General features: G+C 45.6%; 2 long non-coding RNA genes across 4 annotated transcripts in view; one reads left to right on the top strand and one right to left on the bottom strand.

Annotated features, from left to right (window-relative positions):
* The first annotated feature begins 6,276 nt into the window (after positions 1–6,276).
* LOC308573125 overlaps positions 6,277–16,064 on the top strand; it is a 31,436-nt gene continuing 21,648 nt past the window's right edge. The window contains exons 1-3 of one of the 3 annotated variants that reach the window (XR_014001938.1): positions 6,277–6,447; positions 9,969–10,133; positions 13,193–13,987. This is a non-coding gene — a long non-coding RNA (uncharacterized lncRNA). Of the gene's footprint in view, positions 6,448–9,968; positions 10,134–13,121; positions 13,988–16,064 lie in introns of those variants that run through there. The other 2 variants (XR_014001939.1, XR_014001937.1) reach the window with 2 other exon arrangements.
* Positions 11,626–16,064, bottom strand: part of LOC308573153 — a 234,935-nt gene continuing 230,496 nt past the window's right edge. Inside the window, exon 2 of the long non-coding RNA XR_014001970.1 lies at positions 11,626–11,745. This is a non-coding gene — a long non-coding RNA (uncharacterized lncRNA). The remainder of the gene's footprint in view (positions 11,746–16,064) is intronic.

Raw genomic sequence — 16,064 nt, 5'->3', positions numbered from 1 at the left:
GACTCTTCTTCCTTGGAGGTTTTTAAGCAGAGGTTGGATGGCCATCTGTCATGGATGATCTAGTTGAGTTCCCAGCATTGCAGTGTGTGGAACAAGATGACCCCCAGGCTCCCTTCCAACTCTACAGTTCTATCATTCTATGAAGCATAGTCATCTTTTGAAATCCTAACTTTTCCAGGATAAACATACCCAGCTCCTTCAACTTATAAGGCTTGGTTTCTACATTTGGTTCATCTATTGTTTCCGGAGGTATAAATTAGGTAGATTCACCTTGAAATCTGAACTCATTCAATTTTCTCCCCCATTCCTAATTCACAGTGCACAACACTAATCTAAACCCACAATTCCACAAACACAGTCACTCAGCAATCTCCTTACAACTACATTACTCCATCTACTCCAGGCATAGGCAAACTCCGGCCCTCCAGATGTTTGGGACTACAATTCCCATCATCCCTGACCACTGGTCCTGTTAGCTAGAGATGATGGGAGCTGTAGTCCCAAACATCTGGAGGGCCTATGCCTGATCTACTCAATTCTCACTTCAGCAAAACACTTCAGCATTGAACTTTACCACCCCCACCCAAATAAATGAAAAGGTTTACTCTCAAAGGTTTGGGGTGCAAAGGTTCTAGTGACGTGGCCTCTTCACCTAACAATGTTCCTTGTGAGTCAGGCTCTGAGTGTCTGTGCAACAGGACAAGTGCAGGACTTCTTAATGTGAGCAAAACATCTGGAGCAGGCAAGGAATTGGCAGGACTACATGGATGAAGGCCATTCCATTCTAGTTCAGCTTTTTGCCAGGTTTTCTCTCTTCAATGGAGAGAGCACAGCTCTTCCATCTTCAGGACTGCCAATCTGCCACCTTTTGGAATAATTATATCCATTTATTCCAACTTCATTGTTTGTCTAATTACTTCAGCTCTAATTCTCCTACCGGTCCATAAATAGCAGCTTCGTGTTGTCCTGAAAAAAGGAAGTTCTTTTTCTGGGCTTCCTTTGTTTGAACTTGTCATGGGGAAGGAGTGAAGAAGGCTTGATGGTCTTTATATTACATGATTCTCTGTCTTTCTCCTTTTCCCCATCCGGTACTCAGAATTCTGAATTATTTTATTTTAACAGAAAAGGGAATGGAAATGAAAGGTGAACCATATTTTCACGAACTTCCATTTATTTTTGTTTTTATTTTTCCATCTAAATCTTCATACTCAAGAAGGGTGTGGGGATTTTTATGCAACAGTTACTCAACTTACATGAAAGCTGAACGCATTTCTCTGTTTCTCATCCAAGTCCTGGATGCTAATCACAGCTCAGAGGGAGCTGTGAAACCATCTGTTAGTAGCAGGGAGAAAATGGCAAGTGGCCATAAATGAGGGCGGGGGGACAAGGTTGTCCTCTCACTATTCCACAGTTGTAGCTGTTGTTGTTGTTTTTTAATAAAAGAAGAGTCTGGGATATGGCTACCAGGTTGAAATTGAAAAATACGACCCATGTAAGCGCAGTAAGACAAACCTTTAAGAGATTTATTGTAAACCAGCTTGATCTCACTTGTAATGTTGAATGTAAGAGAGAGAAATTCAATTCAGTGCACATTAAAAATGAATGTACCAAAATCTGAACTTTCCAAAACAATGCATGGATGGAAAGGGAGCCATCATTGGAAATGTGAGCTTCTCTGAGTTTTAAAGTGCAGTTCTCTAGCTAAGTAACATGCACAAAAATGCATATACAGTGGTACCTTGGGTTAAGTGCTTAATTCGTTCTGGAGATCTGTTCTTAACCTGAAAATGTTCTTAACCTGAAGCACTACTTTAGCTAATGGGGCCTCCTGCTGCTGCCGTGCCACCGGAGCACAATTTCTGTTGTCATCCTGAAGCAAAGTTCTTAACCCGAGGTACTATTTCTGGGTTAGCGGAGTCTGTAACCTGAAACATAAGTAACCCGAGGTACCACTGTATTAGGGTAAAGGGTGCAGATAAAGGTAAAGGTAAAGGGACCCCTGACTGTTAGGTCCAGTCGTGGCCGACTCTGGGGTTGCAGCGCTCATCTTGCTTTATTGGCTAAGGGAGCCGGCGTACAGCTTCTAGGTCATGTGCCCAGCATGACTAAGCCACTTCTGGCGAACCAGAGCAGTGCACGGAAATGCCGTTTACCTTCCCGCCAGAGCGGTACCTATTTATCTACTTGCACTTTGGCGTGCTTTCAAACTGCTAGGTTGGCAGGAGCAGGGACAGAGCAATGGGAGCTCACCCCGTCGCGGGGATTTGAAGTGCCAACCTTCTGACCGGCAAGTCCTAGGCTTTGTGGTTTAACCCACAGCGCCACCCGCGTCCCTAAGGGTGAAGATAAGTGCATATAATACTAAACATGTGTTAGATTAGGAAAAAATACTCTGCAGAAGTATGTGCATTAGGAAAACAAATGCATACACACATGTCCATTAGGAGAAATGTGCACTAAAATGTTGTTGAATTTTCATGAACACTTTTTTCAGAATAATTCACAAACTGATGCGAAAATGTGTAGATCTGGAATTAAGACTGGAAAAATGAGCAACCACTGACAAACTCACCCATCCCTAATTGAACATTGTTTGCAAAGTCTTTGGCAAGGTTAGAAGGGGCAATGTGTGGTCTGGGAGGTCCCCTCTGACATCACCACTCCTTTCTGATATAATTATTGGCCCCCAGGTGGTTTACCATTGCAAGCCATGATCTGTGGCAGGAAGCCACATAACATCTGCCATTTTGGTCCTCTCAAAAAGTCTCAGTGTCACATTGCTGAGCCCAGGGAATTGTGGGAAATTTCAAATGGCAGATATTTTGCCAGACCTGGCCTCTGCCACCTAATAAGTGTATGTTCAGTGGAACAGGTAAGTGGGATGAGCAACTATCATCACTGGAGGGCTCTGTTGGGTATGTCTGGGCCCTGGAAGTTGCCTGAAGATGCCAGGTGCTGGTGCCAGCCTTTGTCCTTGACCTGGATTCTTCATGTTGGTAAATCTTTCAAGCTTAATGTAGTCCATCCTATCACCACCACCCTTCTTCACCACTGCTTGTGTTTGGGAGGGACTTCTGGTCAAGATAGCGTTGAACTAGGCAGCTCCCAGATAACAGTTTTAATTTAGTTTAAATTGTGTTTGGGTTGGGCCTGCATTGAAGGGGAGGCTGAAGAAAGTAGAGGAAACTATCATGGAAGGGCTTGGAATGGACCGAGTCTTTCTAAGGCAGGGGTGGCGAATCTTCTTTAACCTGAGGTCTGCATTCCCTGCTGGGTAGCCTCAGAGCTGGGAGCTGAATGCACACCCCCAAAGCCTCCAATCTGGCCCTCAGTACTCTCCCTAGACAGTGTTGTAGCATAGGTTGCCAGTGCCTGGGGCAGTGTGGAGGGGTGGGGGGGAAGGGAAGGGAAGGGAAGGGAAGGGAAGGGAAGGGAAGGGAGGAAGGAAGGAAGGAAGGAAGGAAGGAAGGAAGGAAGGAAGGAAGGAAGGAAAGGGCCAGAGTGTGCGTGCGCATTCAACTGCCTAATGCCATCTGTATCACCCAGGAGATCACAGGTGCAGAGATAAGAAAAGAAGAGTTGTTCCATTGTCTGGGGAGGTCACTTCCTGGTTCGCTTGGAGAAGCTGTTTTCAATGGAGCCCAGTGACAGAAGTGTGAAGCTTTATTGAGGCAATACTGGGTGCTGAATTTTTGCACCTCCTAGCAATTTTGCACCCAGGGGAACTGCCCCTGTGGGATCCCCCATGCTACACCACTGTCCCCAGTCCACAGCCCTCTGTGGCCACACCTTCCCTCAAGGAGAGGGAAGAGCAGAGTTTTTGCCTGGCTGGAATGTGTGCTTGAACTCAGATAATGCCTCTTATTTGTCTGGAGGGAGGGCAGAGAAGGATGTGTGAGTGCATTTAGAAACTAGCTCTGCTCGTTTTTAGCTCTGGCCACATCCACCACTAGCACGTGACCCCCAGAAGTTTACCCAGAATGCAATGTGTTCCTCAATCTGACCTATACCTAAAGAAAGGGAAGGGCAAGTGTGTTCTTGGAGTGTGGGGTGGCAGGGATGACGTTTGGGGATGGGAGGGAGGGTAGCAGAGATGGGGAGAAGTCAGGAATTCTTACTTGGGCAGGATTTTGATCTGATCTGGAAAAGACGTTGCTTCTCCTTTGAAGTGAGCTTTTATGTGCTCTAGAAGTTTGTTTCTGTGCGTCACACAGGAATCTTTCGCCGCCATCTCTGTTCTGTAAGACGAGTGCTGCTTCTCAGAGGCTTTCTTCCACATGCTTAGTTATTCTTTTACATCAGCGAATAAAAAGTTCAGAGAAAGGCCTGGTGGGTGGCACCAAACTCTGGCTGGGGGGGGGGGGAGGCACAAATAATAAAAGGCAAGCAAGCTCATTCAAAGGAACCTGAATGCAATAGAAAGTGTTGCAGCTTCTCCATGGCTGTCTCTTTCTCAAAGCTCACTAGACAGCAAAATGAAATGCTTTCGCGCTTCCTCAGGTGCATCAGAGTCTCGGCTATTATACCCACAATTTCACAACCTGGCAAGCCGATCCCTTTGTGCACCCAGGTCTAAGTGTCAGTCATGCAGAAAAGTGATTCTGATTACTCTGTGGTCGAGAAATGTATTCTGTCTGAAGTGATGACATTTGAGGTTTGCCCTTGGGAAGGACGACCCCTTGGCTTGACATCTCTTTAGTGAGGTTTTGAAAAGGGGGGGGGGGAAGCAATGATGATGGGACTGGGAGATGGCGGAGGATGAAATCTATATGTTCCATTTCAACCTGCATTTAAGAAAAAGGGTATGAGCAACCTCTTTACATGGAGAGTGTTGGAACCAATAAGCCTACAGAAAGGATCCAAGCGGTAGTGTGATGCTAACGGGAATATCCTGGCCCAGGCGTAGGGAGACCTTTGGCTTGCCAGATGTTGCTAAACTACAACTCCCATCAGCCCCAGCAAACATCGCCAATGGCCAGGGATGGTGGAAGTTGTAGTTCAGCAACATCTGGATGGCTAAAGGCTCCCTGCACCTTTCATAGCCCTCCAGGAAAAAATTCCTCAGGAAGTTTTTGCACTCTGCTCAAATGTAATAGAGTGCCACAGGGTGCCTCACAGACTTAGGAGTACAGTGGTACCTCGGGTTACAAGCACTTCAGGTTACAGACGCGTCAGGTTACAGACTCCACTAACCCAGAAATAGTACCTCGGGTTAAGAACTTTGCTTCAGGGTGAGAACAGAAATCGTTTGGTGGCAGTGTGGTGGCAGCAGTGTGAGGCCCCATTAGCTAAAGTGGTACCTCAGGTTAAGAACAGTTTCAGGTTAAGTACGGACCTCCAGAACGAATTAAGTTCTTAACCTGAGGTACTATTGTAATCCTTGTTTTCTCAGCTATGGGACAGCTTACCACCACTACCACCATCCCCGGCTTGCCAAGGCATAATATAGGATTGTCCAGGAAGAGACTCTTTCCTTTCCAGTACCCATGCAGAATAAGGGGAAACTGAAGGAGGAAACACTTGCCCTTCTTCCAAGTTGGCTTTTTTTAGTCCTTAGTGATGTTGCATAGCCAACTCTGATTGGCTGCTTAGTGTCACACTCTGTACACGACATCTGATTGGCTGGGAGGAGAAATCCTAGCCAAAGTGACACCAATGCACTAGCATTGAGAAACAAACACCAGGAAAGGCAAACATAGTGCTAGGCACGTGTGGCAGTGATCCCCTGAACTGGAGTAGGTAATGCATAGAGTGGACTTTAATTTGTGGGTCTAGGATAAAGGAGAATTTGCTGGTTTCCTACAAGGTGTGGAAATGTTTCTGCATTTACAAGGTAATTTTTGAAGTCGTGTCCAGTTCTCTCTGTGTCTTATCCAATCTGCTATTGACAGTGCTGTGCTCTTTTTAAATACAGTCATTAGGACATTTAATTTGCTGCTGCTGTAATATATATATGCAATTTTGGCGACGATCAATAAAGGAAATGAAAGAGGTTTATTCAAGGTTTAAACTCAGACAAATGAAATGCAGCACTCTCCTTTTCTTTCTTTTTCTTTTTTTTAAAAAAGCTTCATTTAAACAGGATTCATAAAGAACTAAAGAAAACAGAAGATGCTAGAACCCATGAATAATGCATGGCTTCCAGGCAACCAACATTCTTATGGTCAGTCTGAGTTATTATTTTCTTTCTCTCTCTCTCTCTCTCTCCCTCTCTCTCCCTCTCTCTCTCTCTCTCTCTCTCTCTCTCTTTCTTTCTTCCTTTTCCTTCCTTCCTTCCTTCCTTCCTTCCTTCCTTCCTTCCTTCCTTCCTTCCTTCCTTCCTTCCCCTGAGAAATATTAATGTTAAACTGTCCAACAGAAAGCAGCTAAGAGCGTCAGAGAGCAAAAACCAGATGAAACTATTGTGCCAATATTCTTGCCATCTTGTCCCTTCCCATCTTCCTCCAGGTAAGTGATGGCGACACCTGTTATGTCACTGCACAGCACTGCCCCTCCCTGTCAGCTGCTCCTCTATCGGGTGTCCAGGCTATGAGCCATATTGCTTAAGTAGCCATAGGCAGGTCCAGGGGGTGTGCTGGGTTTGCCCAGGTGCACCCATATGTTTCAAAGGACTTGGGATCAAGGGAAGCAAACAGAGAGAGGTGAAGGCAGAAGAAAAAGACCAGAAGGGATCTGCAGCTTCTGCTGAGTCTTTCTCTGGAAGTGGCAATGGGATCCATTCCAGCCTTTTGATTCTGCCTGCATCTGTCTCCTGGCTCTGTCTGCATCAGAGCCCAGCTGGTAATCCTGTTGGAGAGAGAGAGAGAGATCTGTGAGGACAAGGGGCTGCTTTTGTGACACACAGACAGGGAGCCTCGCCACCCTTGGCCTTCCGGATCTGCCCTGCCTCTGCCCAGTTTGACATGGGTCTTTACCTCTGCAGGAAAGATCAACTGTTTCCGCTTCTTGCTTTGTTAGCCTTTTGCATCTTTACCTCTTGCTTGGCATTATTTGCTTGCCCTGACATTTTCTCCCCCTCCCTTCTTCCTTCATTGAAATACAGTGGTACCTCGGGTTAAGAACAATTTGTTCCGGAGGTCCGTTCTTAACCTGAAACCGTTCTTAACCTGAGGTACCACTTTAGCTAATGAGGCCTCCCACTGCTGCTGCGTGATTTCTGTTCTCATCCTGAAGCAAAGTTCTTAACCCGAGGTACTATTTCTGGGTTAGCGGAGTCTGTAACCTGAAGCGACTGTAACCCGAGGTACCACTGTAAGTCTGTCTATCTATCTATCTATCTATCTATATCTATCTATCTATCTATCTATCTATCTATCTATCATCTATCTATCTATCTATCTATCCAGTGGCGAAGCTGCATGCTATGCTACTGGGGGCAGAGAGCAGGCGGGGATGTGGCTGGCGCCCCCTGGGGGCCTGACGTTCCTCCCGGGGCCTGACACGCTGCCCGTGGGGGCATGGTGCGCATCCTGGGGGCGTGGTATGCCACCCACGAGGGCATGGCACACCGCCCACAAGGGCGTGACATGCCACCTGTGGGGGCGTGGCACCCGGTGTGTGTGAGAGTGCACAGTGCGTGTCTGGTGGGCTGCCGCAATGGCACCCTACCGGAATAGTGGTGCCGGGGGCGGTCCACTCCCTCTGCACTCCCGTTCCTCCACCAGTGTATCTACCTACCTACCTACCTACCTCCCTCCCTCCCTCCCTATCTATCTATCCCTGAGTGCACACCGTAATGAAATGCACTATGCGCCCCTATGGCAATGACACCCCCTATGTAGGAGGAAGATGTGTCATCGGGCTTGGGGGAACCCACAAGGTTTAAAGAGAAAAAGAGACGGAGAAAACTTTATCAGGGTGGGGATACTCACTGAAACAGCCACATGAGTACTGAACCTGCTCAGTGGCCCTGGAATGCTGACTGGAAGACTCTTAGGGGCAGGGAATGGAATAGCGTGGCCGTAGTCCCAAGCAGGCCACACTCCATACTGCAACATTTTGTTGCTTGTCCCACTTGCTTGTGTCTGCCCCCACCTACACTACACATGTCAAAATGTATCAGGCCACTTTAAAGAATCATAGAATCATAGGATTGTAGAGCTGGAAGGGACCCCAAGGGCCATCTAGTCCAACCCCCCGCAATGCAGTCATATCAACCCTCCAAAGAATCCTAGGAAGTGGCGTTTGCTAAGAGTGCTGAGAGGTGTCACAGACCCTCCAAGTGTCCCTATTTTCCAGGGACAGTCCCGGATTCACAGAGATATTATTTAACCATAATATCTCCCCATAATTAATGTTTCCGTTTGTATTAAATTTTTACCCTCTCAATATGTAAGTTCTGTATGTGTTACACGCGACTTAAGCAGTACTGTTGTACCTTGGAAGTCGAATGGAATCCATTCCAGAAGTCCGTTCGACTTCCAAAACATTTGAAAACCAAATTGTGGCTTCTGATTGGCTGCAGGAAGCTCCTGCAGCCAATCAGAAGTCACAGAAGCCCCGTCGGACGTTTGGGTTCCAAAAGAACATTCACAAACTGTAACAATCGCTTCTGGGTTTGTAGCACTGGGGAGCCAAAACGTCCGAGTTCCAGGGTGTTCGAGATCCAAAGTATGACTGTACTTCAAAGATGTAGATTTTATGTATGATTCTATGCAGCAACGTGTCCATGGAGTTTTCTTGGCAGGGATACTGGAGTGGCTTGCCGGTTCCTCCTCCAGGTGGATCACGTTTGGTCAAAACTCTCCACTATGACCTGTCCATCTTGGGTGCCCTGCTCGGCATCGTTATTCAAGCTCCTTTGCCACGGCAAGGCAGTGATCCATGAAGGGAAGGGACAAGGAGAAGGGGACGACAGAGGATGAGATGGTTGGATAGTGTTCTCGAAGCTACCAGCATGAGGTTGATCAAACTGCGGGAGGCAGTGGAAGACAGGGGTGCCTGGCGTGCTCTGGTCCATGGGGTCACAAAGAGTCGGACACGACTAAACGACAACATGCAGCCACATGATTTTATGCAGTCTTTTATGCAGGATTTTATACTGTCGGGTTTTGTATTGTATTTATTTATCTTGCATGTGAATGACCTATGACCCAAGCATTAATAAACTGACCATCCTGGTTTCTGATTTGATCCTGGAATGTCGCACTTTTCCTTAGGACACCCCTGTTTCCATCAGAGAAATATTGGAGGGTGTGTTGTCAGGAGAACTGCCCCCCCCAAAATTCCCCTTACAGAGCTACACATTTCCAAATGGTTTAACAATAAATCCCTCTTCCCAGGGAACTCTGGGAATTGCAGCTTTGTGAAGGGAAAAGGAGCCTCCTAACACCTCTCAACCCTCTTAAGAAAGCACAGTTCCTAGGACTCTCTGGGGGAAGCCAGGACTGCTTAAAGTGGCACCGCCGTCCTTTAAATGCATAGCACGGATGGGGCCTAAGTAATTCTCTGCTGCTGCTTTAAGAAAAGGCAAGCGATGCTGCTGTCTGTGCCCCTCTCTGCTTTGCATCCCTGGAGGTGAGAGGATGAAAGGAAGTGTGTTTGACGAACTCATGCCTTTAAGTCAGCCTTTCAAGATGCCAGATAATAGGCAGTATTGTCAAGCTGCCCTGGGGACAGAGTCTAGCATGGTAGTTTAGTCTCCGCACCCCCTCCGCCCTGCTCCCCAAATGAGTCATTGTGAGCTCAGATTCAGAGGAAACCATACAAGGGAAAGCAAGAGATAATGAGCCTGAACAAGACAGAGAAGGGAGGGAGGGAGGAGGAGGAGAAAGAAGAGTGGAAGGGAATTATATGTTGAAAGGTGTATTTTCTTAAATGAACTCCTGCACATCTGAGGCCTGCATCTTTGTGTGTCTTTTGTACAAGTGTCGTCCCCTCAGCGAAAAAAAAGGGGAATTGGAAAGGAAGAAGCGAAGGCCTTAATTATGCACAGTCAAATCTCTCTCCCCCCCCCCCCCCACCACCAGCCTGTCTCTGGTTTGCTGCCAATTTTATAATCTGGATTGTCAAATGAGCTGAAATCGTCTGGGGAAGCTTGTACATTTGCAGCCGACTGTGGCTTCCGAGGAAGAACAATGCTCTGGAACCATCTAATGGGCAACGTGCGTGCCCCCAAAGTTTGATGCTTGCTGGTATGGATGTCAATGTTCTTATCTTTTCTCGAGAGCCAATTGCAATAAAATTGGGGAGTGAGGGAGTGAAATGGGACAGGATTGTCTATTAGCTGGTTGCTGTCTTGATGGAGCATGTTCTGTTTCCAAACGCCCCATTCCAGTAAAACAGTAGAACAAACATATTGTTGGGAAACAAGCAAATTCGAAAGTTCTGCCAGCCATGGGATTATGCTTATTAGAAGACCTTGTTCAGGGGTTCTGCAGGCAGGGAAGCTACGAGCAGAGAAGAATTGGGGGAGAACTTTGATGCAGTCCGCATCTGAAGGCGAATCTACCAGATCCACACTTCCCAAAATGTTTCATGAGCCAGGATAGCTCAGTAAGGAGAGCACGAGATCCTTAATCTCAGGGCTGTGGCTTCGAGTCCCATGTTGGGCAAATGTTTCCTGCATTGCAGGGGGCCAGTCTAGATGACTCTCCTGGCTCCTTCCAACTCTACCATTCTATGGTAAAGGTAAAGGTAAAGGACCCCTGGATGGTTAAGTCCAGTCAAAGGCGACTATGGGGTTGTGGCGCTCATCTCGCTTCAGGCTGAGGGAGCTGGCGTTTGTCCACATACAGTTTTCTGGTCATGTGGCCAGTATGACTAAGCTGTTTCTGGCACAATGGAACACCATGGTGGAAGCCAGAGGGCATGGAGACATTGTTTACCTTTCCACCATAGAAGTACCTATTTATGTGATTGCACTGGCGTACTTTCAAACTGCTAGGTTGGCAGGAGCTGGGACAAAGCAACAGGAACTCACCCCATCACAGGGATTCGAACTGCTGACCTTCCACTCAGCAAGCCCAAGAGGCTCAGTGGTTTAGACCACAGCACCACCCGCGTCCCTTTTCTATGATTCTATGAAACACAGTCATACTTTGAAATTTGCACTTCTCTGAATTTTGCAATGCAGTTCTCCAATCAATCAGTGTGGATAATATGTGCATATCAGGTGGAATTGTATATAATAATGCATATACAGTGGTACCTCTGTTTACAAACTTAATTCATTCTGGAGATCTGTTCTTATCCTGAAACTGTTCTTAAAATGAGGCACCATTAGCAAAAGTGCGCCTCCTGGTGCATGATTTCCGCTCTCATCCCAGGGCAAAGTTCGCAACCTGGAGCAACTACTTCCAGGTTAGCACAGCTCGTAACCTGACGCATGTGCAACCAGAAGCGTTCGTATCCAGAGGTACCACTGTATTCATGAAACCAACCAAGAAAGATGCATTATATTTTTGCCTGCCAACTCCAGCCAGCATCCTTTGTTCCAGCAGAGGCCAGCCAGATGCTTCTGAAAAGCTCTTAGGAGGACATGAAGGCAACAGCTCTCTTTTGCTTAATGAACCCAATGACTGGTATTCAGAACACAAGAAGAGCCCTGCTGGATCAGCCCAAAGGCCCATATAATCCAGCACCCTGTTTTCACAGTGGCCAACCAGATGCCTATGAGAGCCAGTGTGGTGTAGTGGTTAAGAGCGGTAGACTCGTAATCTGGGGAACTGGGTTCGCTTCCCCACTCCTCCACATGCAGCTGCTGGGTGACCTTGGGCTAGTCACACTTCTCTGAAGTCTCTCAGCCTCACTCACCTCACAGAGTGTTTGTTGTGGGGGAGGAAGGGAAAGGAGAATGTTAGCCGCTTTGAGACTCCTTCAGGTAGTGATAAAGTGAGATATCAAATCCAAACTCTTCTTCTTCTTCTTCTACAAGAAGCATCTGAATGCAACAGAACTCTTCACACTTGCAACCCAACACAATTGATATTCAAAGGCATAGTGCCTATGACAGTGGAGGTAGAACATTGCCATTGTGGTTAGTAGCTGCTGAAAGTTTTATCATTCATAAATTTGTCTAATCCTCTTTTCAATTGGTGCCCATCACTCCCTCTTGTGGGTGCAAATACCATAGCTTAACTGTGCTTTGTGAAGAAGGATTTTCTTTTGTCTGTCATAAAGCAACATTGAAAGGGAACCTAGTGGCTGTTCCACTGTAGATGCACCCAAGGAATTTCAAAGGGAAGCCTGACAAGTTTTGGTAAAAGTGAAGGAAGTTCTCAGGGGGGGTTCTGCAGTTCATTACAGTTGTCACCTGAAATTCACAAGAGAACGGATTTTCAATGGACTCTAGAGGTTGCTCCTCAGGCAAAACATCTGAGGAAATTTGAAGAAAGCTGGAATCATGCTGACAGCAGGATTTCTCAGAAGTGTTCCACACAGAAATGTTGTTGAAGTTTGCAGAATTGTAGAGTTGGAAGGGACCCCAAGGTTCAACTGCTCCAACCCCCCAGCAAAGCAAGGATCTCAACATACAGTCCCCAATCCGATTCGAAACCATACTGGACCTGCTTAGCTTTGCAAATGCGCTAGCAGTTTTAGAGAGTCATTAATCCATGTACAGTGGTACCTCGGGTTACATACGCTTCAGGTTGCATACGCTTCAGGTTACAGACTCCGCTAACCCAGAAATAGTGCTTCATGTTAAGAACTTTGCTTCAGGATGAGAAGAGAAATCATGCTCTGGCGGCGCTGCAGCAGCAGGAGACCCCGTTAGCTAAAGTGGTGCTTCAGGTTAAGAACAGTTTCAGGTTAAGTATGGACCTCTGGAACGAATTAAGTACTTAACTGGAGGTACCACTGTACCTCTTTTTTGGTTTAGATTATAATCTGATCTGATCAGTTTCCCTCCATGGTATCTTCAACACTGCATTAGCAGCTTCCCTAGTATCAAGGAACCTGGTAAATGTAATTTCCCAGAACACCCAAAGCCTTTCTCTGGACATCAGATATCCTGAAATCCTTATTCCCCAAGCCTCCTTAAGTGTGGGATGCTGCTCATGGTGAGGCACTCAAATAATTTCATTGGGACTGTAATGAAGTCCAGAAGTGCAGCAGAACTGAAACACGCCTGGTGGTGATGAATACAGGTCAATAGAAATAACTGCCTTCTTACATCTCAGGCTGCCATACAGATTAATGGGTACCCTGGCTCCTGTCTATGGCCCCATTCTGCCAGACTGTTCCTTAACAGGGTCACTGTGAAGCTCCTTCTAACACTCCTGAGATGGCTGGAAGGCTGTGTAAGGAAGTACATGACCAGATATGGGTAAGAGTTTACTGAGAAGATCCATCTTTCATCCCTTCCTGGTGAGATCATTTCTTGTTTTGGACTCTGAAAAGTGTGCTTTCTTGGCTGGTGGCGTGTGTGAGTCTGGATCTAGCTATGCAGCTGGTGCCACCGTGGGAGGCAAATTCTCCTCCGCTGGTCTTCTTGAGGGAGCAAAGATGACTAATAAATTTTACCTTCCAATCCCGGGATGATTCATAATACCTCCCACCTGGAAAGAAAGCAGTAGCATCCTAGCAGAAGTAATATGACCCAGACGCTATGTGGTGGATTAGATTGAACTGGTTTAAAGCTGGCCCCAAGACACCAACCAAATTGTTCTTTTGGCTCCTGGTGCTCCAGATGGGGTGCTTTTCCTGGAAACGGCTGATGGAATGGTTGACCACAAGCCAATGAGCTATATATCAGGCACTTAAGACATCTCCCCTTCCTTCAACACTCCCCACTTCTATCATCTAAATGAATGCATGTCAGACATCCGAAGCCTTACTTTGAAATGGAGCGCAAGGGAAAGAGAAGGCTAGGTGGAGGAAAGGCGAAACTTAAAGCCCTTTGTTTATTTTAGACTGTGCAATTAAGGGATGGAGTAGTGTGATGTTGACTGCAAATTTAAAAATAAAGCACCAATTAAGTGAAGCCAGCCATCTGGGCTCGTTGGCTGCCACCCTCGGGACCTGGCTGGTTACTCCAGGGCTCGCATGTGTCTTGCGCTGCCAACAGCTCATCCTTGTTGGTGGAGAAAGTTCATCCATCCCCTTTGTCTGCAGTGGAAATGCAAGGGAGTGAGACAGAGAGTAGGCCAAAGGTGTGTGCGGGGAAGAGAGGTGGGGAGAAGTGGACAGAAGGGTGTTCCTGTACATCTTGGGCTCTCATGTGGATGTGACTTAAAAGTACGGTACCGGTGTGTGTATGGCAGGGGAGGGGGGTTCCCAGGTACCAAAAGCAAGTGCTTCTTCAAACAGTTCATAGGGAATCTATGGAATTAGCTCCCACAAGAAGCAATGATGGTGAGCAACTCGGATGGCTTTAGAAAAGGACAACACTGGTGGTATTTAACTCCATGGAAATTAGCCAAAATGTACAAAGCAACCAACAGTAATTGTTGGAGCAGTTTTTATTAATTGCTTATATAAATATAAACATTTCTAAATCGTGAAAATAGCAACATAAAAAATAGTATTTTGATATGGCAGTAAATTTATGTAAAAAGAATTAAGGAAAAAATGGGAAGTTGGGTATAAAAGATGAGATTTTTTTTACGTTTATTGTAACATGAAATTGTAATCATAATTTTTTGTCATAATTTTTATCTTAATAACAGATTGTGTAAATTTCATTTTCTTTCCTTTTCCCTCCCCTCTTAAGTTGTACCCCCTTTTCAGTATTGTTCCCCTTTTTTTGTATGTAATAAGCATGGAAATAAAATAAAATTAGAAAAAGAAAAAGAAAGAAAAGGGTTAGACAAATACATGGAGAAAGCTATTAATGTCTACTAGCCACAATGGTTGCATGCTCCCTCCTCTGTTGGAGGCAGTATGCTTCTAAATACCATTTGCTGGAAACCACAGAAGGGGGAAGCATAAGCGCCAACCCCCTGGGACCCTGGGTGCCCGAGCACCCACAAAATTCCCCTGCAAATTTCGGTGCCAAGCTGGAACTCCTGGGGGAAAGTGTTGTGTTCAGGTCTTGCCTGAAGGCTTCCTATAGACATCTGGTTGGCCACTGCGAGAATAGGATGCTGGACAAGATGGGCTTTGGGTCTTCTTCTTATGATGCCATAGATGATACAAATAGAACCCTACGAGTTGCTGCAACCAACTTGATCAAATGTACTTAGAATGTCAAATACCAGGGGATATTTGTTTGGGCGATTTCCATGTCACCTGTCAGTGAAAACTCTCCATGTGGGTTATATTAAAATAATGAAATCAGCAAATAAATAAAATACTAGGAGAAAATAATAATAATAATAATAATAATAATAATAATAATAATAATAATAATAATAATAATACAAGCAGTAAATTACCCTGCCCATTCTCTGCTTAACTCTAGAACCCACGAAGTGAATTGGCAAGTGAACTAGCATAAACAAGTACATAGTCATACAACACATTGAGTAATCAGAATGTGTTGTCTGCCTGCTGATCTTGGAGGACTATGTTCCACCGAGGTTTTGGCAATAAAGAGCACTGAACTTAATGAAATGTACTTCTGAGCATATTTGCGTAGGTTTGCAGCGGCTATTCTAGTAATGGAGGCAAATCCCCTTTCTCCATTTGGTGACGATAACTGGAAAGCCATCCACAATATGAAAAGAACCATGGCCTTAATTACTTCCATTTATATCCTGAAAAATCTTCCACTTTAATGGATTCTGTTGTTGGATTAATTCATATTTCTTCCTAATGCATTGAGACAACATTTATTTGATTTAATTGGCTGCCAAGATCAGTTGATAGTATGGTGGTAATTTACACTTTAAGGCCGAAAACTATCTGAACCTATTGTTTATTTGCAGCACAAGCCTAGCAAGGAAATTCATCAAAGCAAGCAGGATTTTTAATAGTGTCTCTCATTAGCGTCTCTTAATTAGGTTTCTTCTGTTATTACACCAGGGGATCTGGAGGTGCCCCTGGTGCAAACTTCAAAACTACAATTAAATTAAGTTGAATTCTGGAAGAAACCTTGAACTTCAATTTCTTCCGTCTTTGGTTCAACTTCATCTAGATTTTAATCCCATTGTGTCCCTAGGGCTGGTTATCACATTGTTATA

Source organism: Podarcis bocagei (assembly GCF_964188305.1).
Source record: "Podarcis bocagei genome assembly, chromosome: 14".
Lineage (NCBI taxonomy): Eukaryota > Metazoa > Chordata > Lepidosauria > Squamata > Lacertidae > Podarcis > Podarcis bocagei.
The sequence above is the reverse complement of the archived record's forward strand: the minus strand, read 5'-3'. Positions and strand labels throughout refer to the sequence as shown.